General features: G+C 37.3%; 1 long non-coding RNA gene across 3 annotated transcripts in view; it reads right to left on the reverse strand.

Annotated features, from left to right (window-relative positions):
* Window positions 1-10070: 10070 nt before the first annotated feature.
* The window catches only part of LOC137637457 (uncharacterized), a 58684-nt gene continuing 42656 nt past the window's right edge, over window positions 10071-26098 (reverse strand). The window contains exons 4-7 of one of the 3 annotated variants that reach the window (XR_011043643.1): window positions 25220-25389; window positions 21878-22043; window positions 10291-20408; window positions 10071-10166 (exon numbers count right to left, since the gene is read on the reverse strand). This is a non-coding gene — a long non-coding RNA (uncharacterized lncRNA). Of the gene's footprint in view, window positions 20409-21877; window positions 22044-25219; window positions 25390-26098 lie in introns of all 3 variants that reach the window. The other 2 variants (XR_011043641.1, XR_011043642.1) reach the window with 2 other exon arrangements.

A 26098-nucleotide genomic window follows, 5' to 3' on the forward strand; every position in this document is an offset into this window, starting at 1 on the left:
GGGTTTTCAGATGTCTGGGAATCTAGGAAACATTGTTGGTTGAGTATTATGGACCTTTGGAGGAATCATAAGGATCACTGTATTTGTTCTATGTATCCCAGAAAAGGCTTGTGTCCTTTGTTTCCTGTTTTTGTTCCAGGAACATTTAAAGCCCTGGATGTTTGGCCTTCAGTCTCATCTAGTCGCTGTGCTGACTACTTTTTATGCATTCTTATGCCCGGTTTATTTGTTGCATTCGAAGAACGCTTGGTACTGTTACCATGTTTTTGGGAGATAGTTGTTATTATTATTCACAAAGAAACTGGCTCAAAGTCCTGTATCTTTCCACCCCTTATGTCTTGAGACAAAGAAAGACAAAAGATTATAGTTAAACTACTGATGGAAATGATAAATAAACAGACATATCTTGTATGCAGAACACATTTGGCTCAAGTTTTGAGACAAATTTAGTGTATTGTGAAAGTTCCTTTACTTTTCCGATGTTTTGAACAAATGTGGAGAGAGATAATACATACATACATGTACCAAGGCACCCCTAATTTTGGGGGTAGCCGACATCAAACAAATAAAACAGAAAAGGGGACCTCTCCTCTCTACGTTCCTCCCAGCCTGACAAGGGACTCAACCGAGTTCGGCTGGTACTGCTAGGGTGCCACAGTCTACCCTCCCCCGTTATCCACCACAGATGAAGCTTCATAATGCTGAATCCCCTACTGCTGTTACCTCTGCGGTCTTCCAAGGCACCGGAGGAAGCAGCAGGGCCTACCGGAACTGCGTCACAATTGCTCGCCATTCATTCCTATTTCTAGCACGCTCTCTTGCCTCTCTCACATCTATCCTCCTATCACCCAGAGCTTCCTTCACTTCCATCCATCCACCCAAATGGACAAAGTAAAAAGCAGTGTTTACTGCTGTAAAATCTTGGCTCTTGTTAACTCATGCTCACTGATTTGAGTTTTGTCTTAGAAATGGGTATTTATCACTAGGTACTGTGTTAAAAGAGATATCCACAAGAGTGGTTCGTTGACTGTATTCGTGATACCGCTGAGTGACTTCACCCATCCAAGTTCCTGGCCTTTTGCCTAAATCTTATCATACCAGTACAATCCATTTCATTACCTGGGGACGTCTATAACTTTTATTAAGGTCTTCCCCCATTCTTCCAATGTTTTTATTGATTTGAGATTGTTATTTCAGTGTTCCATTGTAGTAGAAGAGAACACTTAGTTGGTTCATAGGATTCTATAGGCTTGGTCCTTGGAAATAAGTGAGTGCTGGAACAATGCAGAGTTGAAGTTACACAAATGCAACCAGATAGAATTAAGAGAGCAGACGACCGTTCAAAACCGAGGCTTCAAATTGACGCCTCAAAGAGCCTAATGTACCCAGGGCTGGGGGAAAAGAAAGAGCAAACATTATGTGCTACCTATCTAAGGGTCATCTCTCCTTTCTGGAAGATCAAATTATGACTGGTTTCAATTTGTCATCTGCTTATCATTCAAGTAATGATCTAATGGATTTGAAAAAACATTGTTCTTAAATCTTCTACATACATACATACATATACCAAAGGCACTTCCCCCAATTTTTGGGGGTAGCCGACATCAACAATGAAACAAAACAAAAAAGGGGACCTCTACTCTCTTCTAAGAAAGAGATAAGCAAAAGTTGATGAAGATGACAACTGCAATAGTTATAACAGAGACTTCTTGAAGTCTTTATTAAATTGAATCCTGAAAATTTGATGTTTCAGGATAGATAAAGCAGAATTAGAGAAAATAAGTGAGAGTCTCTAGTTTTACCATCCACCTTCCGTAAGCTCACATATACTGTAGATTAAAGCTTTTGAACGACACCTCGTAGTAACGGGGGATTTTGAGGTGGGAGAAGTCTAATTGGAAAGGGATCTCTGGTAGTGGTATCACTCGCCCCAGTTTTAATTCCGACACCCTATAGGGGTGAGCGAGCTGGATATATTCCTAGCATTCCCCTGCAACTTTTTTCTCTGGTATATTTAGCAGTATTTATACCTTTGAAATGGTGCTTTAAGGAGCATTTCACTGGGCGACACAGATCCCTCGCCCAGAAATAGATTTTTCCTTCGTCAAAATCCCTTTTTTGTACCGTTTCATGTTCAGACTGTTGTCTCAAAGAATATGTTCGGTGGTAAGCATGCCTTTTTTATATGCTTACGAAGCAGTTCATTTTGAACCAAAGATGAGCATGTGTTTGTTTCTTCTCACATAGACTTGGAGCGTTCTTTTTTACAGTTCACGTCCAGTCTGTCTTCTCAAGAAATATGCTCGGAAGTAAAGTGTTTTTTTTTTATATGCATACAAAGTAGTTAATTTTTTACCAAAGAAGATAATTGTCTCATTTTCCATATGGACGGATAGTCCTCTTCAGAGTAAAATGTCCTAATTTTGAAAAAAGCAAGGAGGTATTCTCATACCCAGTTGATAAAAGTGGGTAAAACTTCAAAAGCTATATGGTACTTCACTTTAAAGTACAGTATAGCATTACTGCTTCTCTGATTCTTAGGAGGGTTCAATTTTTGAAATTGTCACAACTAGTTAAGGGACAATATCCTTAACTTTTTTGTTCAGGGTGCCAATAGACTCTTTGAAATCTTCCTGGATAATCTTTCTCATGTTCCTGTGACTTATTATTTCAAGACCCAGATACACGATGTGGAATTCTTTTCATTGTTTTTCCTGACATTTTGTTATTACTACCAAGCTACAATCCTAGTTGGAAAAGCAGGATGCTACAAGCCTAAATTCTCCAGCATGGATCAGTAATAATTTTAAGACTTAAGTCAACCTGTCCAATAGAGTCCAACAGAAAACCATTTGTAAAAAATTCAAACTTAAGAAGTTCCACTGATTCAACTGCTCGATTGGGAAGGTCATTCTACAATCTGGTCACAGGTGGAATAAAATTTCTAGAATACTGTGTAGTGTTGAGCCTTTTTGATGGCGAAGGCAAAGCTGTTAGAATTAACGGTTAGATGGTATTTCACCGTCACCTCAGTTTCTCGGACCCGGGCTCGATTCCCGGGCCAACCAGAAGCTATTATTTTTTAATCGATTCCCCCTTGGGTCTCTGATCCTGAGGTTTAGAGAGAATCCAGATATTAGGAGGAGGATAATATATGGCTTATTTGAATATTTAAAACATTTCTAAATGTGCAAAATACATCACCTAGTACTACATACAAGATGGTACAGACTGGGAAGATCTGAATGTAAAAGAAGAATCCTATGTAATATGCATAAAGAAGTAATTCAACAAAGTTCCCAGGGAATATCCAGATCAGGAATAATGAATTTAATATACCAAGTTATTGTCCAACAAATTGATATGAAAGTCAGCACCTTAAGACCAGACAGGACAATAGTACTGTATCATGGTAAAAGGAAAGAATTAAAACATTCCCTGTCGATAGACTAATCACTGGAAATCATAAAAGATATTCTCAAGAAGCCAATTTTTTTGGTGTGCAATTTAAGAAACACTAAATGTTTTTCTCAAAAGTGAATTTGCAATCAAGAATCACACCTGATCTTAATTGAGTTATATACTGCACCTATATCCCTCCTCGCCACATCAATATCGCTGTTATTACCAGCTAAGCTGCAGCCCTGGTTGGAAAAATAGGATGATACAATCCCAAGGGCTCCAACAGGGAAAATAATCCATATAACGTTAACAGACCTTGCCAATGTAGAGATCTGGATGTTAACCCTTTTACCCCCAATGGACGTACTGGTACGTTTCACAAAACTCATCCCTTTACCCCCATGGACGCACCGGTACGTCCTTGCAAAAAACTGCTATTTACATTTTTTTGCATATTTTTGATAACTTTATGAGAAAATTCAGGTATTTTCCAAAAGAATGAGACCAACCTGACCTCTCCATGACAAAAATTAAGGCTGTTGGAGCAATTTAAAAAAGATATATATTGCAAAATGTGCTTGAAAAAGAAAACGCCTGGGGGTTAAGGGTTGGAAAGTTCCAAATACGTTGGGGGTAAAAGGGTTAAGGAGCCACTATCCTCAACCTACTTGCAATTATACTTTGAGTTTTATTAGGGTTCAACTTTATGCTCCATAGTTAGTTTGTACCATGCACTAATTGCAAGATTTCTATTAAGGGATTTGGCAACCATTGGTCTACATTTAAACAATGAAATTGATGTAGTCTAGTCTTCCTACCTTCAAGAGGTACGAAAGACTTTTTTGTTTTTAATGGTTAAGTTCCCTTAACCTTTCACTCTTTGTAATTTTTCTTGTTTTCTTTTGTGTTTGAGCTATAAAAGGTTATAACTTCCGTTAACCTTTTAAATTAGGAAAATTTTTTCCTTTCCTTGTTTCCAACAAGCCAAGATTAGATTAAAGCTTTGAATTGCCTTTTCCAGCATTTTTCTTTTTGTGGTTGAATACTTCAAATGAGAGTTTTATCTTGAATCCAGCCTTTCGGATATGATTTCTAACCGTTTGTTGAAACAGTAAACAGTCGGTTAAAGAATCTTGCTCAACTTTTCAAACTATAAAGAAGCATTAGACTTTAAAAGAGAGGACAAACAGTTTTATCTTTTGGGATTTAATTTTATAATTGTGATTCCAAAATCTTTTCAAAGAGCCTCATCTGTCATCACTGAGAAAGGAAGTTCATTAAACATTCATATTGGTTGTGATTGAATATGAAATTGCCATCTGTCTCTCTCTCCTCTTTCTCTTGGTCTCCTCACCAAAGAAAGAAGCCTCAAGAGTGTACAGCTTCCCAGTTGCCAGCATGACACTGATATGTTGCAAGTGTTAATGTAAGCTTTGGTGGTTGAACAAGTCAGCATCAGAATGAAGTTGAGTAGCCAAAATATCAAAACACCTGGTTTGTTAACTAAGAATCAGGTAAAGTGATGACACCTACCTATCTGGATTTAAACACTTGTATGATGTACCCTTGGAGGTAAAGAAACTGCTAAGCATAATGAGGTATTTTTGCCTTGGAACAAACTAAAAAGTCTTGAGTCAAGAAACTGTCGGCTAAGTAGACACTCTATTTTTGAAAAGCTTGCAAAAACAGCGAAAGGTTAATGAAAATACCCTTAGGAAGCAATCGGTGAACCAATTTTTACAGAAATTAACTACTGGCTTTGAAAGGTGTCCACTGTTGGCTATACAGTAAACATGAAGGCAAAGGAATGTAGCACTTTATAAAAAGTCCATACATGATTTATTTATATTGTTTATGATGGCACCTTTTCATGTTACACTGTATATATGCAGTCTAATTCAAATTCATTTTTTAAGAAAGAATTTCAAGCATGCTTGGTACAGGACTCAAGTTCATGGTCTACCCGTTACCTTACTGCTTGGTACGCCATGCTTGGTACAGTACTTAAGTTCATGGTCTACCCGTTACCTTACTGCTTGGTACGCCATGCTTGGTACAGTACTTAAGTTCATGGTCTACCTGTTACCTTACTGCTTGGTACAGTACTTAAGTTCATGGTCTACCCGTTACCTTAATGCTTGTTACGCCATGCTTGGTACAGTACTCAAGTTCATGGTCTACTCGTTACCTTACTGCTTGGTACGGTACTCAAGGTCGTTGAATACCCATTATCTATGCCAATTATTTTTTAAAGTCTTTAAAGCTTTTGAGTATTAATTTTTGAGATGAGGATGCTTCACCTATGGCCTATGTGCTCAAATAAACTCTAGATTTGTCATACTATCATATTTTTCTCTTTCATATTAAGCCTATAGGTTTTAGGTTTAGGAAATGTTGTATAGTTCTTTGAACTAGACTTGTGCCTATCAGTCTCACAAGAGCTTTCTTGGTTAAAGAGATCTTTTCTCTGTTTGGGAATTTCCCAAAAGAACTTCTCATGTGTCCATGATGACTTTAATTACCATTTCCAATCAGGATGGCTGCAAGTATAAACCAATGTCATGTTCATTCTTTAAAGGAAGGTTAAAACTGCATGAATAGTATATCAGTGGTGGTTTTCTGCCTCCATTGATGCTAATTTGAAATGGAATCAGTCTTTTAAGTCTTATTTAGTGACTATTTTATTCTGAAGGTTGGTGGGGATCCTCTGCCTTCTGTTGTTTAATTGAAGCTGTTTAAAAAGGTTTTCTGATTAAATAATGGTTTAGTAGTTTTATCACCTGACTGCCAAGACAACTTCCTACTTTCTTTTGACTAGTGGATCATTTGTTCTTTATTGAGAGATGAAAATTGTAACAAGAAAAGTTTGGTTATCAGATAGCCAGGTGTAGAAAGAGCAAAAGGAAATGAAATTCCATTTGAATTGTATTATTGAGGGCATTATCTTTGAATGCTGTTTGTCTCAGTGTTCTGTGAAGGAATTGCCTCTCGTTGCTTTTCTTAAATAATTCTAGTGGCAGATAGCCTTTTTTGATGAATTCTGACAATAAGTTAATTGCCATATTCATTTTTTTCCTTGTTTCTTTGGAAATAAGTATTGAGTCTGGTTTCCCATTTTTGATTGGTCATACACACAGATACTTAAAAAGGAAATATTGAAGGTAGAAGTGTATTTGTTGATATTTTTATATCAAAGTTAATCTAATGAATTAGCCACTCTTTTCATTCCATAAATGAAACTACATTGATAGTGGCAATGAGAAACCAGATATTGTTGGTTGACATCTGTCTTAGTTCTGTACTCAAATCTCCAGTATTGATGAAGTGATCCACATCCTATAGAAATTTTTTATGGTCATCTGATCCTTTTTTTGGCATCTGCAACATTAAGGATGCCAAATGCTCCATAGTTGAACTGTTAGATTATAAAATTGCATAGAGAGAAGCCGATAGACAGGACTTTTATTCTTTTATGTTGGTGGAGTCCTATTAGTTAGTGGAAAGTTGAAGGTCATTTCAAGCTTTAAGGTAACTTGAGTTTATAGAATCAATTTTTCCGTTTGTAGTATTTATGCATGTACACCACATTTGCCAGGTATAGTGATGAGAGGTTGGGTCTTTTTCGTAGTTTGGTTTACTGTTGGCAATGTGAAGGTTTGTAATTTACAGTGGTGTTTGATTAGGGAATTGCCTCTCTTTGTATTTCCTCTTATTGCATCTTCCTAATAGAGGTTTAGGAGGGAACTACAGCACTGGAAAAGTAGCATTTCTTGATTTCCTAGCACAGGTATTGTCCTCGTGCATCCTTAGCCTCATATCCTTGTGGGATTGACTCATAAAACCTCATTGGTTCCATATATGCAGTCTGTAATCCAAAATCATTTTTAGAAATGAAATTTTAAGTTTTCTTGGTACTCGAGTACATAGACTACTCATTACCTTAGTTTGACAGTTTCTTATACTGGCTTCCCAAGTCTTCCAAGGTCTCTCTTAAAAGCTTCCGAGTTTTGATTTCTAAGATGAGGTTGCTCCAGGTTATGCCTTATGTACTTGAAAAAATCCTCTAAGGTTGTCATACCATCATAATCTTTTCTTACGTAGTAGGGCTATAAGTTTTAGATCTAGGAAATGTTGCATAATCCTTTGAACTAGGCATGTGCCAGTCAATCTCCTGATTGCTTTCATACTTAAAGAATTCTTTCCTTGGTTTGAGAATTTCCCTGAAGAACTGATCTATGTTCACAATGACTTACATTAACTTATTTTGTATGATGGCACCTTTTTCATGTTACACTGCATATATGCAGTATGTTTTTGCTACCTTTATTTCACGTGGGTTCTCTTTTCTTTATGATACAGTTTCAGATTTTATCGCATTGAGATGCCAAGGCAATTTTTCAATGTAGGATATTGTACTCTGTCTTGGATGTGATTTCATCAACTTTCCTTCACTGCAATAATGTAAAGATTATATCTAATCTAACAGCAAGTTCACATCTCGGACAGGTTTGATGAATAGCCCTTTCTTTGCAGAACATATGCAAGAGGTGATTCTTTACTTCTTTCAATAGATATTCTTTGTATCGACATTTTCTGGAGTTTGGTAACTCGATGACCATGTTTCGTTGTCAGGTTTTTTGTATAGTTCACTTTATTTTGGACTTAACTACCATGAAATATAGATTGTTTGGCCAAACTTCAGTAGATCTAACTGATGGGCATTAATATACAGTTTGGTACTTTCAAATGAAACTACTTACGTAGTGAATTATTGGAAGCAGATCTTCAATTTTGTGATCAAACATTTGAGAAGTTACAGTAGGTGTCTGGACCCCGATGTAATTACTGTGCATTCTTGTACCTTGCTGTACTGTACTGTATTTTTCTTCCTTGGGACATAGATAAAGTTACAAAATTATTGTATTTACATGATGAACCAAAACCAATTTAATTGATTTGTCATGAATTCATTTACTTCATAATACTCAGAAATGTGTTTCTTAAATTGGTTCTGAAACTTTATTTGTTGAACAGAGGTGACTCATATACCCTGGGCATCAGCATTCCATATTAAAAAACTGAAAGGGAGTTGAAATGCCGATTAACAATGGCAAGCCTACACAAGTGTTTCATACTGTATTCAGCTGATGATGTTTTCCTCACATAGCTCTGATAGGCACTTGGCGATACCATGGTTCTTCTATTCAGGATTTGTTACAAGTCGAGCGTAAGAGGTTCGCATAGGATTCGGTCAAATATTGGCTATGGTTCTCTTTGGAAAATTCTCATGGTTCAAGAGATGGATGCGTGTGACCCATGAAATGTTCTGTGTCTCTGTCTGTACATTTTGGTGTTTACGGATTTCGGGCAATTTTTAATGGAAATTGGATAGAAATATTTCAGCAATTACTGCTAATGCGAGAAATACTTTAAGGTCTTTTGATACCATTTTATTGAAGTGACTTTTACTTGCATTTGACCGAGGATGATATTTTAGATAAAAATTTTGTATCTTATCTCTTCTGAATATAATGTGGCCTTTTTAGCAACCAAAGAAATTTTAAGACTAGTAGAAAATTTAAAATAAATTTTAAAAATGTAGTTTAAAGTTTTGTTTGAGTTTCTTAAAAGATTGTTCAACCAGTGATATTTAAGGTTAGAATGTAAGCAGTAAAATAAGCAGTTTATAATTATGCTATGTGAATCTGTGTATGAAAATAAATTGCTAAAAAAAAAAAGAAAAAAAAAAGAGAAAATGAAAACATTCAAGGACCTAGTAACACCTTTTTTTAAAGAATGAAAACTGCTTTAATCATTTGTTACTAGGTGGGACCTGGGGTGGGCCTTGGTTGGGTTTTCATTTTCTCTTTTTATAATAAAAAACAATCTTGCTAAGTCTTAGAGACAGTGCTTTCTTGTTCCTTTGGGAAACATGAAGGATTTTAAATATTTCCTTATCCATGTAAAGTCTGTTATTTTCTCATGTAAATATATACCAAATCATGTTCTTGTGTTTTCTGTTACCACCATTTCTAGATTTGCATTTGAATAATCTACAGAAATAATATCACAGGTTAAATTCTGATATTTATTCATTAGAAAACTTCTGTACCAAAAATAATTGGATCAAAGTAACCTCACTATGAGAAAGTTCATGATTCTTAAATGCGAAACTTATTTCACCATTTTTTTATGAGGAACATGACTAAGCCCTTTTTGATGGACACTTGAAACTTACTGACTTGAACTATTTAAGGGTCACTCTAAAACATCATATTCCAGCAAGCCAATTCTACCACCTAACATGGCAATATTAAAGGCCTTGTATTCCAGACCAAAATTAAAGAACTGAACGTCTGGATAAAACTTGTTGGAACAGAGACCTGGGTGAGAGAGAGAGAGAGAGAGAGAGAGAGAGGAGAGACACTGAGGGAAAGAATCATACATACAAGTCAATAAGAAAAGGGGGTAGGGAGGGAGAGAGAGAGAAGGGGGTTATGAAAAAGAAGTGTCTGGGATCCCATACCTCTCCATCAACTCTTCCTCTTCCTTTTTCCTCCTCTTCAGGTGGGTGGCCACACTGCACTCCCTGCCCCATGCAACCCAAGAGGTGCTTATAGGCATTTTAACTGTTGTAAGGTATTTGAGATGTTAATAAAATTACCATGTGTATTTTTGATTTTTATTATATCCTCTTGCACATTTTACTTTATTATTTTACATGTAGATCAGTATTCATTAAGGACTCTCCCTTAAAAAAATGCCTTTAGTGCAAGCTGTTTGTTGCAGCACTAGCTTGTTCAATATTGCCTACACTATATAAAGCAAATTTAGTTTGAACTGTCTATACTTAATTTAGCAACAAACAGCTTGCACTAAAGGCAGTACCTTTAATCAAAGATCAATTTTATTTGTTATTCATTTTTGATCTTCATTAATTCATACCTTAATCAACTGGCACAGTCTCAAATTGAAAATGGACTTTAGTGCTGTAATATTTTCTATTTTACACACAATGGCTGAAAGTACATAAGATTATATCTGGTCAGTTAGTCACTGAGGCTAAAACATAAAAGCTATCAGCAATACAACATTAGGGAGAAAGTCACAGGTGTTACAGAATCTGATTAGGGTTTAAGGAGAGACTTATCACAACAATAAGTCTCTTCCAACGATGTTCACTTAGCAGGAAATTTAGTGTTGTTACCACCATGGGATATAAATTGGCTCTTGCAAGAAGTCCAGAGATTGGAAAACCAACTGGTAGAACAATTGCACTAGAGTAAAAGTCCACAGGTTGGAAAACCTAGTTAGAAAGGTGGCAAAAAGTGCACTAGGGGGTCAGAGGTCCAGATTGGCAACCTAGCTGTAAGTACAGTAGCAATATGCACAGTTGAACCACACATCAGGAGGTTGGAAACCCAGCTATAAGGTAGTGAAAACAGTGCAGTTGCACTATAGCAAAGATTGGAAGCCAAGCTGTAAGAAAGGTGGCAAAAACAGTACACTTAGACAGACTAGAGAATGAAGGTCCAGAAGCTGAAAACTGAACAACAGTAGCAAAAGGCTACCAAGTCCAGGAACCTTTAATAAACTTCTTCAGAATTAGAAAAAGCAACCATTATTAGCAGTACTCGGTGAAGCAGTTTCCTACAGGCCTTAGGAACATAGTAAGGAAGCAGCAACGTGCAGAAAAATAAAACAAAGGTATAGATGTAACCATACCTTAAAAGATATTTAACAAATAATTCCCTTATTTTGAATGAGTGAGATTCATTAACCAGTTTATGACCAGTAGAATAGATCTTGTTGATAAGAACTGTCAAGAAAAAATATTGAAAGAAATTGCAATAGAAATGAAAATGCAAAGCAGGTCGAAATGGTTACAATAATGAACATTACTTCCTGCTTATTATATGTAATGCAGAGGACACAACGCAGGCCGATAGATAAGTTATCAAATACTTTCACCGACGACTTTGAAATGGGCAGGAATTTGAGGAAAACCCAGGAAAGAAATCACGGTTATTGGTCATAACAACATTCAAAACTGTTGAAAATACAAATGACATCAGGAAACCAATAGTCATAAGTGAAATGACAGAGGTGTGGTTACTGAGGGAAATATAATCTATATAACTCTGGTTTGTATAGGTAGGAAAAACTCAAAATAAATTTAAAAAATTGTGATTTGTTTTTACGCTAATACAAAACCACCATCCTTTAGGAAGCTTACTCATTATTGGAATGAATTGGGTGGTAGGACCAGGCCTGTCCAAGATGACTGATTTGTGGTCAAAGGATAGATCCTTTCTCCATGAAGGGGAACTCGGTCCAGAATGATACACCTGGCACATGAAGACGTAAGAGTATATATTCCACAAACCTCACCCTCATCTAGGGAGGACACAACTTCAAGATCTAAAAAATGGAACTCAGAAGTAAGTTCATTGCCATGAAGTCAGATCTAGAACGGAACACTGATTTTAAGATAGGACCAGAAAGAATGGAGAAGTGCCAGTCATTCAGCCTTCATTCCCGACTTACACCTATACATTACTACAGACAAGATGCTTACTGTCCCCTAAGGGCCGTGGGCTAGTTACACCACTAATTCAGCAGCCACCACAAGACCAAGCATAAATGCGTCAAGGGGCTTGTGGGTACTCCTTCAGAATAAAGGATGTGAATATGGTCTAGCATACACACCCCCACCATCAGACCTGAAAGATTCCTCAAAGATGAGGGTGGGATTTTACTCACGACCTCGACCAGCAAAGACAGTCTTGCGAGTCAGAACCTTGACCGAGGTCTGTACAAAGGCTTGGACAAGGTATTAAAAACAGCAAGGCTGAGGAGAGTTCTATCCCCTGCCATCAGAAGACCAAGCTCAAGTCTGAGGGTAGTCTTGACATGTAAATGAGCACTTCTCCCAGCCAGGAAGAACTGGAACTCTGCGATCTGGTGTAGAAATGATCCAACTTGAGGGCCAAGAGTTCGTTTGGGATCTCGACAAAGCAGAGCAGGAAACCATTCCCATGAGACCATCTGGGAGCCACCCAAATCAACGAGTACTGGTCTAATCCCACACAACAGATTAGCATAAGGAATAGGGTTTAATGCAGACAGGGTGTAGCCATCTAAGTGATCCCATGGATGTTGGAAGGCAACTATGAATAGATCATGGGGTTGGATAAGGGGAAACCCAGGCCACTTATTGTCTAGCTGTAAGGTGAACCAGTCGATTTCCGTAGAGCCAACCAACCAGAAGCCTATACGCTATATCTGGATGTAGGGATCACTATAACCATTGGCAACTAAATTGATTCTGCCAGACCATTCTCCTTGCCAGGAATGTTCCCAACTGACAACTCCCTGGCATGTAATGTCCAGAAATGCATTTGCTTTCTCAGCTTGTAGAGCTACACATATGGTGGTGGTGTGTCAGCAACCAACTGGGAGTCTCAACGTTATTGGAAGGCTTGTAGCACTACAACAACTCCTAATTCCAGGACTTCAAAGTAGTTGCTTCATCCGACCACAAATATGACAACCCTGTTGTTATGGTGTGCGGCAACCCGTGACACATATGCGTACCATTGCATGTCAAGACGCAAAGTAGTGGGACTCTCATACAAGGGTTCCTCTTTAGCCAAGAGGCAAGATCTACCCAAGTGTCCTATTCCCATCAGCACGAGGGATGGCAATCCTTGGTGACAAAGCAGATTCTTCAAAAAGTACCTGAAGAGATCTCGTGCAAAAACACTTGCTTTTGAGGTACCGTACCAGCTCCTCAAGTGCAGAACAGTAGCCAAGATTATTTTGTGTAATCAAATATAACTTACCAGCATCGCCAAGTGTTTTAACCTCAGCTTGGGTAAGAAATTCAACTTCGCCTCAATTATCACAATTACAATATGACGAAAGCGGAAAGTTAATCATGTCACTACCGACATATGAAGAACAGGATCACCGACTGGAGGAATACATCCACATTTGAATGTACTGTATTCCACAAAGGGGTCTCTAAATTACTACCCAGAATATCATCTGAACAAACTCCTGAGGAGCAGTACCCAGATTGAAGACCAGAGACACGAAAATAGCATATGAAACCATTACAGAAGGGAAGCATAATAATGATCTAATGCACAGGTAAAGTATGGATCTTTCAGATTCACTGAAAGCACAAAGTCGTCACCCTATGGGATTCTCTTGCGGATCCACTCAAAACTCCCTCTTACCTATGCCTGCAAAGCAAGGGCTCTTGGAAGAATGGATGCGTATACTCTTGGCAAAAGAGAAAAGGGGAGAGGAACAATGGGAAGAAGAGGGTAGTAAGCAGCAACACACTGTGCCGGAAAAGCATCAGTACCACTTGGCTATAGAGGCAGTCCAGAACATAAGGACAGTCACAGTCGGACCGAGGATCAAAGTTGCGACCAAAAGTCACAACCCAGGCCACGTACATCAGCCCTGTGGGCCTAAAAACAGAGCCATAGCATCATTCTGGTAGCAAGGGACCCAAGCCTGGCTCAAATGGGGCAGATGACAGGTCGTGACCCTCGACCTCTGCATTGGCCCTTGGGAACTGAAGTGTCAATAAGGAGCCCTTCATACAGCTACCAAGACTTTCTCTACTTCTTCATCTAAGAAGTTGATAGTCAGAAACCAAAGAGGACGACGAGGAAGAACGTGCATGTTTCCCACCCTCCATTCAGGCACTAAAAGCACAGTAGTCAGAGTCTGAGAGACCCAGACGACTCTTCCCCAAGGGAAGAAACCACAGGGGTTGCTATAACAGGAACCACAACACTGGGGAATAATGTCTCGTGGAGGGAGAGTCACATTTACAGGGGAGCGAAACCCCAGAACCCCCAAAGCAGAAGTCAAGGTGAAGCACAGGGGAAAGAGGGAGATGGGTGACTGGGTATAGATGTACAAGTAACCCCCTGCCACCGGGGAAATGATCCTCCCTGCCCGAGGGAGGGGAAGCACTGCAGACACCATCAGAAACAATGACGATTAGCCTACTGTACCTGCAAGACTTTAGAGGACCAAAACCTCCTTAGGTTACACTCATCATCAATGGCAGGCAAATGGAGAAGAGCCTCCAACCTCTAAAGGGTTGGGGCGAATGCAGGAGGAACGGCAAATGCCACCAGAACTTGAGAGCTCACATAGATCAGAGGGCTCCTTGCTCCTATAACATTCCCTGGGGATTGAGCCAGAGTAAGCAAAGCAGCAGCTAAAGCAGAAGCACGTGATAAGCGTGAAGAAAAAGCATAGCTCTTCCTTCCCCCTCAAAGCATGCGTCTGCCACCACAAAGAGGTCACAACTAACACTCGACATATGGGATTGACTGATAACAATAATAAAGTCCATCTTCCCAGAATCGAGTCTCACACTTCACATAACAATCGGTAGACAGCCTTCACTTCCTGAAAAAGAAAAAAGAAAAAAAGTTTGATGTGGCCAGAAACCAAAAGTGAAGAGACTTTGACAAGGGGGCGACACACCTCCCCCCTTGGTCCAACCTGTCGCTTAACTGCTCGTTAAACTATTAAACAGCGGTTCAGCATTAGGGTGAAAACATACCCCTTATCTGGACGATGGTTTGAATTTGCATAGGAACAAATTCCCGTGACTGTCTCCAAATACACTTTATGTAATAAACAATTATAATAAGCACCAAAAATGTGATTACCTTAAAATCCCTTCTTCTGCCATTTGATTTTACTCATCATGAAACTCTATTCAACAAGACAAATTGAAAACGCTTTGAGCCAATGGTAAAAAAAATTCACTGAGGCTCTACACAAATTATAAATTACCCAACTCTCAGACAGCCCATATAAGACTAATAAACTAGTTTTCTTTGGACCAGTTTTCTACCACAAAAACAATTAAAGAAATTCTAATTGCTATAAAACTGTCAATGAATATATCTATGCTTTTGCCATTATCGAACCTATCAACTGCACATTTTAATTTTACTTCCCTCACTGTAAGCACTATTCTGACCAATGTTCTGTCGTGCTAAAAGAGAAAAGTCATCAATTTAAAAAAGGTCTGAGCTAAAAGAGAAAAAGTCATCAATTTAAAAAAGGTCTGAGCTAAAAGAGAAAAGTCATCAATTTAAAAAAGGTCTGAGCTAAAAGAGAAAAGTCATCAATTTAAAAAAGGTCTGAGCTAAAAGAGAAAAGTCATCAATTTAAAAAAGTTCTGAGCTAAAAGAGAAAAGTCATCAATTTAAAAAAGGTCTGAGCTAAAAGAGAAAAGTCATCAATTTAAAAAAGGTCTGAGCTAAAAGAGAAAAGTCATCAATTTAAAAAAAGGTCTACAACATCTAATTTGGTAAAAGAAAATCAAGACTAACAGAGTATTCCAGAAAAATTCTAAAAATTTGTATAAAACCAGTAGATATGGGAATAACAGGGTGCAGAATTGTACGATATAAGGGGGGGAACATACAAGGAATTCAGGTTTGAATTACACAAGGAATTCAGGTTTGAATTACACAAGGAATTCAGGTTTGAATTACACAAGGAATTCAGGTTTGAATTACACAAGGAATTCAGGTTTGAATTACACAAGGAATTCAGGTATGAATTACACAAGGAATTCAGGTTTGAATTACAAGACAGAAAGAAGACAGGGGACAGCCATCAAATCAAGTCAACATAGAAACCCCTAAGTTATAGTCAACATAGAAACCCCTAAGTTATAGTCAACATAGAAACCCCTAAGTTATAGTCAACATAGAAACCCCTAAGTTATAGTCAACATAGAAACCCCTAAGTTATAGTCAACATAGAAACGTTTATATATGTAGTGAAGAGTTGTCTAGCGACAAAGTTTGAAGTGTATTAAACAAATGTTCATATATAGAACATGGCAGGAAGAATAGATTACATATATTCCCAATGAATATGTCAACCCGAGAAAAAGAAATTCTTAAAAGTTGACTTGAAAATTGGATAAAGCACAGGATAAAAAAGTCTTATATCATTATTAATAGCTAAGCTACAACCCTAGTGGGAAAAGCAGTATGCTATAAGCCCAAGGGTTCCAACAGGGAAATATAGCCCAGAAAGTTAAGAAAACATGGAAATAAACAAACTAAAAGTAATGAATAGTTAAAATAAAATAGTTTTAAAAACAGTAACATTATAATGGATCTTTCATACATAAACTATAAAAAAACAACAGGAAAGAGAAATAATATATACAGTGCAAGAGCTAAAAAAGAAAAAAGTTAGCAATTGATAAAAACTTCTGCAATATCCACTTCAGCAAATGATTAAATTAGGACTATACAGTATTCCAGAAATGATTAAGAATTTATAGAAAACCAGTAGATATGGAAATAACTATATGAAGGCCCAGGAAATTAGGGGACAAAGGAAGACATAAAAGGAATTCAGGTATGAATTACAAGGCAAAAATAAGACAGTGGACAACTATCACATCAAGTGTAACTCCACAAAAATTTGTAGCCAATGTAGAAATGCTTTTAACTATAGTGAAGAATTATATCTAATGAAAAAGTTTGAAAATATGATTATAAAATTAATAAACAATGTGACAGGAAGGCCAGATAACAAAAATTAATAATGAATATGTCGACTGACCCAAGATAAAAAATAAATTCTTAAAAAGTGGACTTAAAAATGGGATAACCACATGAAGAGTAACAAGATCCATTTTGATAAGTTACAAATTCCAAACAATCACAGTACAGTAGAAAATGGAAATGAAGGCCAAAAGTGAACAAAATAGAACAGTGAGGAACACACCTAATACTAATCTTACTAAGATTAAACATAGATGGAAAAGACAGACTCGTTTCCAACATACTGGAGTCAACATCCATAACAATCTGACATCATGGATAGAAATAAAGAGAGGAGTGCACCAGGGATGTGTTTTGTCTCCAGACCTATTTGCAATGAGGATAGAAAGCGAGAGGAATGCACCAGGGCTGTGTTTTGTCCCCAGACCTATTTACAATGAGGACAGAAATAGAGAGAGGAATGCACCAGGGATGTGTTTTGTCTCCAAACCTATTTATAATATATGGGGAAAATACCTTGAGAAACACAATAGATACAGTATCAGTATTGGAGGAGCCAATATAAATAACATTAAGTATATGACAGTGATCATTGCTGACACAGCCAAAAAGTTACAACAATCAAAACAACTATGTTTATCTGGGTAGTATGGCGACTCAAGATGGTAGAGAAAAAATGAGAAATAAAGAATCCTGATAGCCAAAAAATGCATTTCAAAATATAAAAAATATGCCGACATATAATAGAGTTAGTGTACAAACAAGAATTAGGGCTTTAAGAACATATATGTGGTCCACCCTTATGGATGGGTTGGAAAGCTGGACAATAATGACAGTTGAGAAACAAGGTAAATGCGGCAGAGATATTTTACAAGAGTATGCTTAGAATATCTTGGAGGGACAAAGTAACAAAGGAAAAGATAATGGCAAGTTTTGGAGTGCAGAGAGCGATGGCAAAGGAAATAAGAGAGACAAAACAGTTTTGTTGGGCTATTCATAAGGAGAGAAAATTGAGCACAATGTCTCACTGGGAGGATAGAGGGGAAAGCAGAGAGTAAAGTACATGGACAGCATTGTGGTGGTCTTTGAGGGTAATTATACAAACAAATGAAGTGATACAAATGGCTTAGAGGCAGGGAGAGGTTGAGGTGGAGGCAACTGACCTCACCGTCCAGGACATGGCACTTCCGTAAGTATTGTAATGGATGGAAATAAGGTCATAAATGATCAAAACAATTGAGAACGAATGCGTCTATAAAAGTTAACAATGATAATGTTAAATTTGTAGAAGTATTCAGGTGAAAGAATGCCAGGAAAACAAAGAGAAGAGTTCAATGGCTTGTCAGAGACCGAATCTATTACAAACAGACAAAATGATTAATAATTTTCTCTTTAGTTTGACAGAACATTAGACACACCTTTACTAAACATCTAAGTTATCAATAATCAAAGAATTTTTTACTTCCTTCAACTTAACTCCTGTCACATCTGTTAAATTTAATATTATAAAAGTTTGGAATCTTGTCTCCATTTCACAAATTAAAAAAATCTAAAATGGGATTTTAGCAGAAATATTCAATACAAAAAAATACCTATTTACTCCACTTAGGACAATTCTAATACAATATATTACTCATATTTAAAGGCAATCCCATTTCAACTCCTCTACAGGGGCAATCCTATTATAACATATTACTCCCCTACAGAGGTAACTCTACTCACAGCTTTCAACATTGACCCAAGATATAATTCATGAATAAACCTATAATGGTTCTGGCCCCATACCACCAAGTCAATAGTCTTTTCCCAATGATTTAGAAGACAAGTTACATTATGTTTGAAATTACTGTCTACATATTCCTCAACCTGAAAATTTCTTCAGATCAAAGCAAACATATATACCTCATAAGTCCAAATAGATAACCACAATTCTTTCACTCTAACATAGTTTCATGATTTTGGCAGTAAAAATGTAAAAACAACAAAATCCTTCACTGCAAAGGTTATAAAGATAACACCAAGATTTTATTTACATAAAGTTGATGTTCGTTCCGATACCACTTGTAAAGTAAAATTCAGCCTTAAACACCTTTACAAAAGTATTGACAAAATTCTTGAAAAATGTTACAAACAAATCTTTAGTGCTATTGAAAACATTTGGTTGTTTAAGGTACCCTGAAGCCTCAATTATATGACAGTTATCCATGTTTCAAAGTTCATCTGAAGTGAACGTTGGATAACGGAGCAATGATGACTTCTGCTGTTCAAATATAATCAGGAAAATGCTTTTAGCATCGCAAGGAAGCATATAATTTCTACACTAGTAAAAGGGACCAAGAGCACAGCACCAAGAAAAGGGGAGGGTCTCTAGTGATGACTTCTGCTGTTCAAATATAATCAGGCAAAATGTTTTTAGTATCACAAACATATAATTTCTGTACCAATATACTTCAAAACTACTCGGTAATAAGGAGAGATCTGTGTACATTTTTCTATTGAAATTTCACTGAAATTCTTCAGAGATATTAGAGAATACCAAATTCTCCGTTTGGATAATAATGAATAAGTAGAATAACAAAAAGCCCAAATGAAAGTTATCAAGTGGAGAAAAATTCTTGAACATGAATTTGGGGAGAACAATCTGACAGTCAACAGTTCAAGTGAACGGGATGTTTTACACTTTAACAAATTGAACATGTAATTTAGTAGCATTCTTGCAATTAGGGAAAATGATCTAGTGGTTCAACTGCCCCATATAAGAAATGTATTTGACAAAGAGAGAGATGTCAATTTCAAAAGCTGATGGAGTCAATAACAGAATATCTTAAAGATTTCTTATCAAGTGCCGGAAAATTGAGGGGACGTGACACAACAGACTATAACTCAATGAGCTTGAAAATATCTAGGAGGGAGGAGAAAAGCAAATTGAAAACAGGGGGAGGTCAACGTAAATATGACGCTCTATGCTACATGTTGACTTGGGGACACACTGCCTTTTTTTATGGTTTGAAGTTACCAAAACAGCTGCTAAAATGGCTTTTGTACCTCATCCTATATGCATTGGAAAGTCCACATTATCAACATACACGACCTACATGCAGTATTAACATCATACCTTCCCCATAAGGTATTGACTATAGTTGGCAAAGAGAACTGCATGCATTCCAAAGATTACGATAAACTTATAAATATATTGCATTGTTTTAATGTAATGCTGAAATATTACGTCCAACAAGCTCCTATAATTTGAAGATTACAGATTTCATTTTATCTTAAGTGACTGATTTCTCTTTTTTTTCCTATTAAGTGCAGATTTAGTCCAAAGGTGCAGCTGCTCCAAAGAGTGAAGTTCTTGTAAAAGTTCCAAAGGAGAATGTCGACTACTGGAACGCGGCCCCTTCAAAATACGAAACAGGGGAGCAAGCATACCTGAAAGATATGAGAAGATAATTAGATCACTGTATTATAAAGTTGATGTACACATGAACTACCACAGAAAAGTAAAAATAAAAAAGTTCTGTTGATATTGAAGAACTTACACATCATGAATGGTAAACCTAACCTAACCTAACTTCCTTGACATAAGTCTTCAAAAGACCAAACAATCATATCTTTATGCTATCGAGAGATTTATTTTTAAGGAAAGGTGGACGCCAGAGAAATATCAAGTTAAAAAAGCAAACAGCTGGGTACAAAGATGTCTAATGATAAGGTTCACATTAATTACCATAGAAAAGTTTTGGTGATATATCAGATTTTAAACAACATGAAATGGAAAAGACTTCCTTGACACAGTCCAAGCAATCACGTCTCTAGGCTATTAAGAATTTACTTAAACGTAAGGTGGACACTCTAGGAATAAACAGCTAAAAAAGGGGAACAGCTGGGCACCAAAACATCAAAGTTCAAAGATGCAAGAGAGGATTGTACTGCAACCTGCATTCGGTAGCCTCAAGAAATCACTGGATTGAAATATTTTCTAGTACAACAGTATCTCCTTCCTGGATATACAATTCTACTCTATTCTTTTTCTTTCCCACTACTGTCCCTATATTAAGGGGCTGGTTCTACGCCCTCTCCAATGCCTTCTACCAAAGGCATCCTTTTCCACTAAAACCTTTTCTTTCCATATCACCTTCAACCTTACCTCTCGCCGTCTAATTTCTTACCTTCCGCTCGATCTCCTCCCCCTAAAAGGTTCCTCCTAAGGCCTCCTCACTCCCCACCGTCCATCCACAACACGTATCTACTTCTCAGTTGGGACATACTGATCACCTCGGTGATCTTCAGTACACCTACCATTTTTACTTCGCCATTTTACAATCTATCAAGCAGTGATATTTCCATAGTTCACCTCAGCATTCTCATCTTCTTCTCTCGAGCTTTCATTACTATTTTCATCTTAGAGTCTTAAGAGCCCACATTTCAAATCCATACATTAACACTGGTCTTACTACTGTGCTATAGTATACTCTACAATTTTGACAAAAATACTTCATAAATATAATAGTTAACAAGCATGCTCTAATTTCCTGTCAATAAAAGATAGGATGCAAGCCATGGTTATGAAATACAAGCTAGAGTTAGGAAAATTTTGGGTGGATATTTTTAAGCCAAATGCAGCGAATGTTGGATAACCATTTGTTAATGAAAATAATTTACATGCAACTATAATATATGAGAGAGAGAGAGAGAGAGAGAGAGAGAGAGAGAGAGAGAGAGAGAGAGAGAGAGAGAGAGAGAGAGAGAGAGAGAGAGAGAATTTTTCAGGGATAATTTTTATCTATAATTCCATTTTTCATTCCAAAAGTAAAGCTATGAGAGTTAAAAAGAATCTTTGTTGTTAAAAGTGAGTGTAAATTGATAAAACAAAGATGCAAGAGAAGTGTTAAACAAACCTTCAAGCTTTATATAGGAGACTCATCCTTGGGGAGGAAGGAAGTTCCCGTTCAAACGCTGAAAATTTATCCGGGGATACACTCTCGAGTGGTATGCTGCAGACACAGTCAAGGATCCCAACACCTCGTGTACCACCGGTTTAGTAATACCAGCCGGTTCATGGTCCTTGCAACAAGAGAGAATTATTTTAAGACAATCTTAAATACCAAATATACAGGGAGTAACTGTAACACCCCAGTAATAAATACCATATCAGGTCAACAAATGCATAATGATTGTAAACTAAGTATAACTAGAAAATGCTGTACTACAAATAAGTAATTACATAAGATATTGGGGGAAGTGCCTTGGTAGATGTATGTATAAAAATCATTGAAGTTTCCACATCAGTTTATGCAATATATAATGCCAAAAGAATAAAAGAAGTTATTATTATTACTAGCCAAGCTACAAACCTAGTTGGAAAAGCATGATGCTATAAGCCCAAGGGCTCCAACAGGGAAAAAATAGCCCAGTACAGAAAGGAAAAAGGAAATGAACTCCAAGAGAAGTAATAACAATCAAAAAGTTTCAAGATAATTAACAACATTAAATTAGATCCACCTTATATAAACTATAACAACTTCATAAAAAAAGTGGAAGAGAAACCACATAGAAAGAACATGCCCGTTAAAGGAGACTTATCCTAAGTTGAGTGGAAATCCCTGCATGACCAATCTGACTGCTTTACTGACCCAGGATATATCAACGTATTTTGGTCCTGAAGAGAAGTAAAAGTCATGATTCCTGTTCAACATCCTAACTAAAGATGTTAGGCTAGGCCTCCCTTAGGGGTTATCATTATTATTATTATTACCTGCTAAGCTACAACCCTAGTTGGAAAAGCAAGATGCTATAAGCCCACGGGCTCAAACATGGAAAAATAGCCCAGTGAGGAAAGGAAACAAGGAAATATAGAATATTTTAAGAACAGTAACATTAGAATAAATATCTCCTATATAAACTATAAAAACTTTAACAAAACAAGTGGAAGTGAAATGAGATAGAATAGTATGCCTGAGTGTACCCTCAAGCAAGAGAACTCTAACCCAAGACAGTGGAAGACCATGATACGACCCTAGTTGGAAAATCAAGATGCTATTAGCCGAAGGGCTCAAACATGGAAAAATACCCCAGTAAGGAAAAGAAAGGAGATAAATCAACTAAAATAGTATTGAATTGAAATAAAATATACTGTATTAAAAACAGTAACAGCATTAAAATAGATCTTTCTTATATAAACTATAGAAAGAAACTCAAGTACAGCCTGTTCAACATAAAAACATATGCTGCAAGTTTGAACTTTTGAAGTTCCACCAATTCAACTACCTGATTAGGAATATCATTCCAAAGCTGGAATAAAACTTCTAGAATACTGTGTAATAGTGGAAAGCCTTACGAGAATATAAATTGGTTTTTCCCAAAGTGGGCAGTGGATTGACATTGTGGGCGGTGAGACATATGCTGTGTCTGAGAACGATAGGGTCGCAATAAGAGCCTTTAAGAAATAGCTAGTTTACATTTTCCTTTGTTTTTGCATAATCTTATGTCAAAACATGAGAGTTTACAAATGCCCCCAATTTTGGGGGGTAGCCGACATCAAACAAATGAAACAGAAAAGGGGACCTCTCCTCTCTACGTTCCTCCCAGCCTGACAAGGGACTCAACAGAGTTTGGCTGGTACTGCTAGGGGTGCCACAGCCCACCCTCCCCCGTTATCCACCACAGATGAAGCTTCATAACACTGATTCCCCTACTGCTGCTACCTTCACGGTCATCCAAGGCACCGGAGGAAGCAGCAGGGCCTACAGGAATGTAGTAGCATTATATGATTAATGAGAATGTATAAATTTTCTCCATAATTCCCCTCGTAAAGAGTTTCAGCCCACGATACTGTTGTGAGAATGGTTTAACGAGTGCTTAAACTATTGATAGGGTACGGATAAGAAGCCAAGCCCTCTCACCAGTCTGAAAGCTTTACTTCTGACCTTTCGGTCCAGGACGGGGGAGGAGGAGGAGGAGGAGGAGGAGGAGGAGGAGGAGGAGGAGGAGGAGGAGGAGTTAGGTTATAAGACTCAGGTTTGTATAGCTATGAATAATTTCTGTTAATAGGGAGACTCACTACCTGGTGGGTTTCTAGTCCCCCTAGAACTGAACTGGTTGGTTCTTCTTCTTCCCTGGAAGTGTCCAACCCCTTGGTCCCATATGGGAGCAAAACAGTGATTCCAGGAAGCTCCTATTTCTCTTTCGTAGGGATGAAAAGACTGATAGAACCTGTCTTGTACACAGAGACATGTATCTGCCAAATGAAGAAACCTTCCCCTACAGATGTCAGTTTTGAATAATTTACCTGTATGACGATTAATGGGTTTGCATAGATTTCACCATCCCTCGTTTAGGAAGAAGGTGGAAGATACTTCTTTTAAAGATGAAGAATGGAGCTCTGTGTAACTTGAAAGCAGTATGGCAGGATGTATAAACCCACACCATTTATTAATCCTACTGTCAAATAGTCCAACAACACAAATTTACCCCTTACTTTATCAGTAACTGACTTTCAGACAAGGATATTAACCCTTTTACCCCCAGGCTCTTTGGAAATTTTCAACCCTTAACCCCCAGGGGGCTATTTTTTTCCCAGCACATTTTGCAGTATATTTTTTTTAAATTGCTCTAACAGCCTTAATTTTTGTCATAGAGAGGTCAGGTTGGTCTCATTCTCTTGGAAAATGCCTGAAGTTTTTCAAAAAATCATCAAAAATATGAAAAAAAAAAAATTTTATAGCATTTTTTTGCGAGGACGTACCGGTATGTCAATGGGGGTAAAGGGATGGCTTTTGTGAAACGTACCAGTACGTCCTTTGGGGGTAAAAGGGTTAAAACTACAATCCTTAAAACAACAAATTTTAACACCTGTATAAATCTACAACAACAAATGTAGCTGTTTCTAGTCCACTGCAAGACAATGGGATGGAGAAGGTCTCGAACCTGGGGTCATATACAACAGAATGGGACTTCTTTGGAGCCGCCTTTTGGCTTTAGCTGTTTGGAGACAGCTATTTGGCACCGAACTGGTTTACCGACGTCCTTTTTGAGATAGCGACATCCTTCCTGAGGCCAGGCTATTTTGGCACTTCGAGATCAAATGAAATGCTGGATCTTTTTTTCTAAATGGGATCATTTTCATCTATAATTCTTTTTTTCATTTCAAAGGTAAAGCTATGAGAGTTAAAGAGAATCTTTGTTGATAAAAGCAAGTTCAAATTAATAAAACAACGATGCAAGAGAATTATTATACAAACCATTAAGTGTTATACAGGAGACTCATCCTTGGGGGGGAAGGAAGTTCCCGTCCAAACTGGCTGAAAATTCATCCGGGGAGACAGATACTCGAGTGGTATGCTGCAGACACAGTCAAGGATCCCAACACCTCGTGTACCACCGGTTTAGCAATACCAGCTGGTCCATGGTCCTTGCAACAAGAGAGAGAGAATTATTATAAGACAATTTTAAGTAAATACCAAATATACAGGGAGTTACTGTAACACCCCAATAATAAATACCATATCAGGTCAACAAATGCATAATGATTGTAAACGAAGTATAATTAGACAATGCTGTACTACAAATAAAAGTAATTACATAAGATCCTCAACTTACATAATAATTGGTTGAAAAAACTTTAAGTTGAATTTTATTAAATTTTGGCTTAGGGTAGGCCTAACCTGACTTACATGCCTACAATTACCTGCTACGAAACTCAATGAATAGTCCCCTTTCATATGAAATAATATAATTTTAATGCAAAGGTCATTTTGCGCCTTACTGTATTAAACTATGACATTGCTTTATTACTATATTTCTTTATCTTGTTACAGTGTCTGAACATATGATACACTATCCGAGATTTCTAATTTCACTTAAATTTGTGTTTGTACCTACAAATGTCTATAAGTTAAGGACCTTCTCACCAATTTGTATCTATTTAACATGCAAACCAGAGACCTTAAATAGGAGTTTGACTTTGGCACAGCTGGAAATGGGCATTAAGCATTCAATGAGGTAAACACACCAGGGTGTCAGGGCCCCTGCCCACCTGATAGGTAGCCCTACCTTCACTTTGACCTTTGACCTAGGACTGGTGGGGTGGTTGGGGCAAGTAATGGAACTCGAATGTCTCG

This window comes from Palaemon carinicauda, unplaced genomic scaffold, assembly GCF_036898095.1.
Source record: "Palaemon carinicauda isolate YSFRI2023 unplaced genomic scaffold, ASM3689809v2 scaffold763, whole genome shotgun sequence".
NCBI classification, from domain to species: domain Eukaryota; kingdom Metazoa; phylum Arthropoda; class Malacostraca; order Decapoda; family Palaemonidae; genus Palaemon; species Palaemon carinicauda.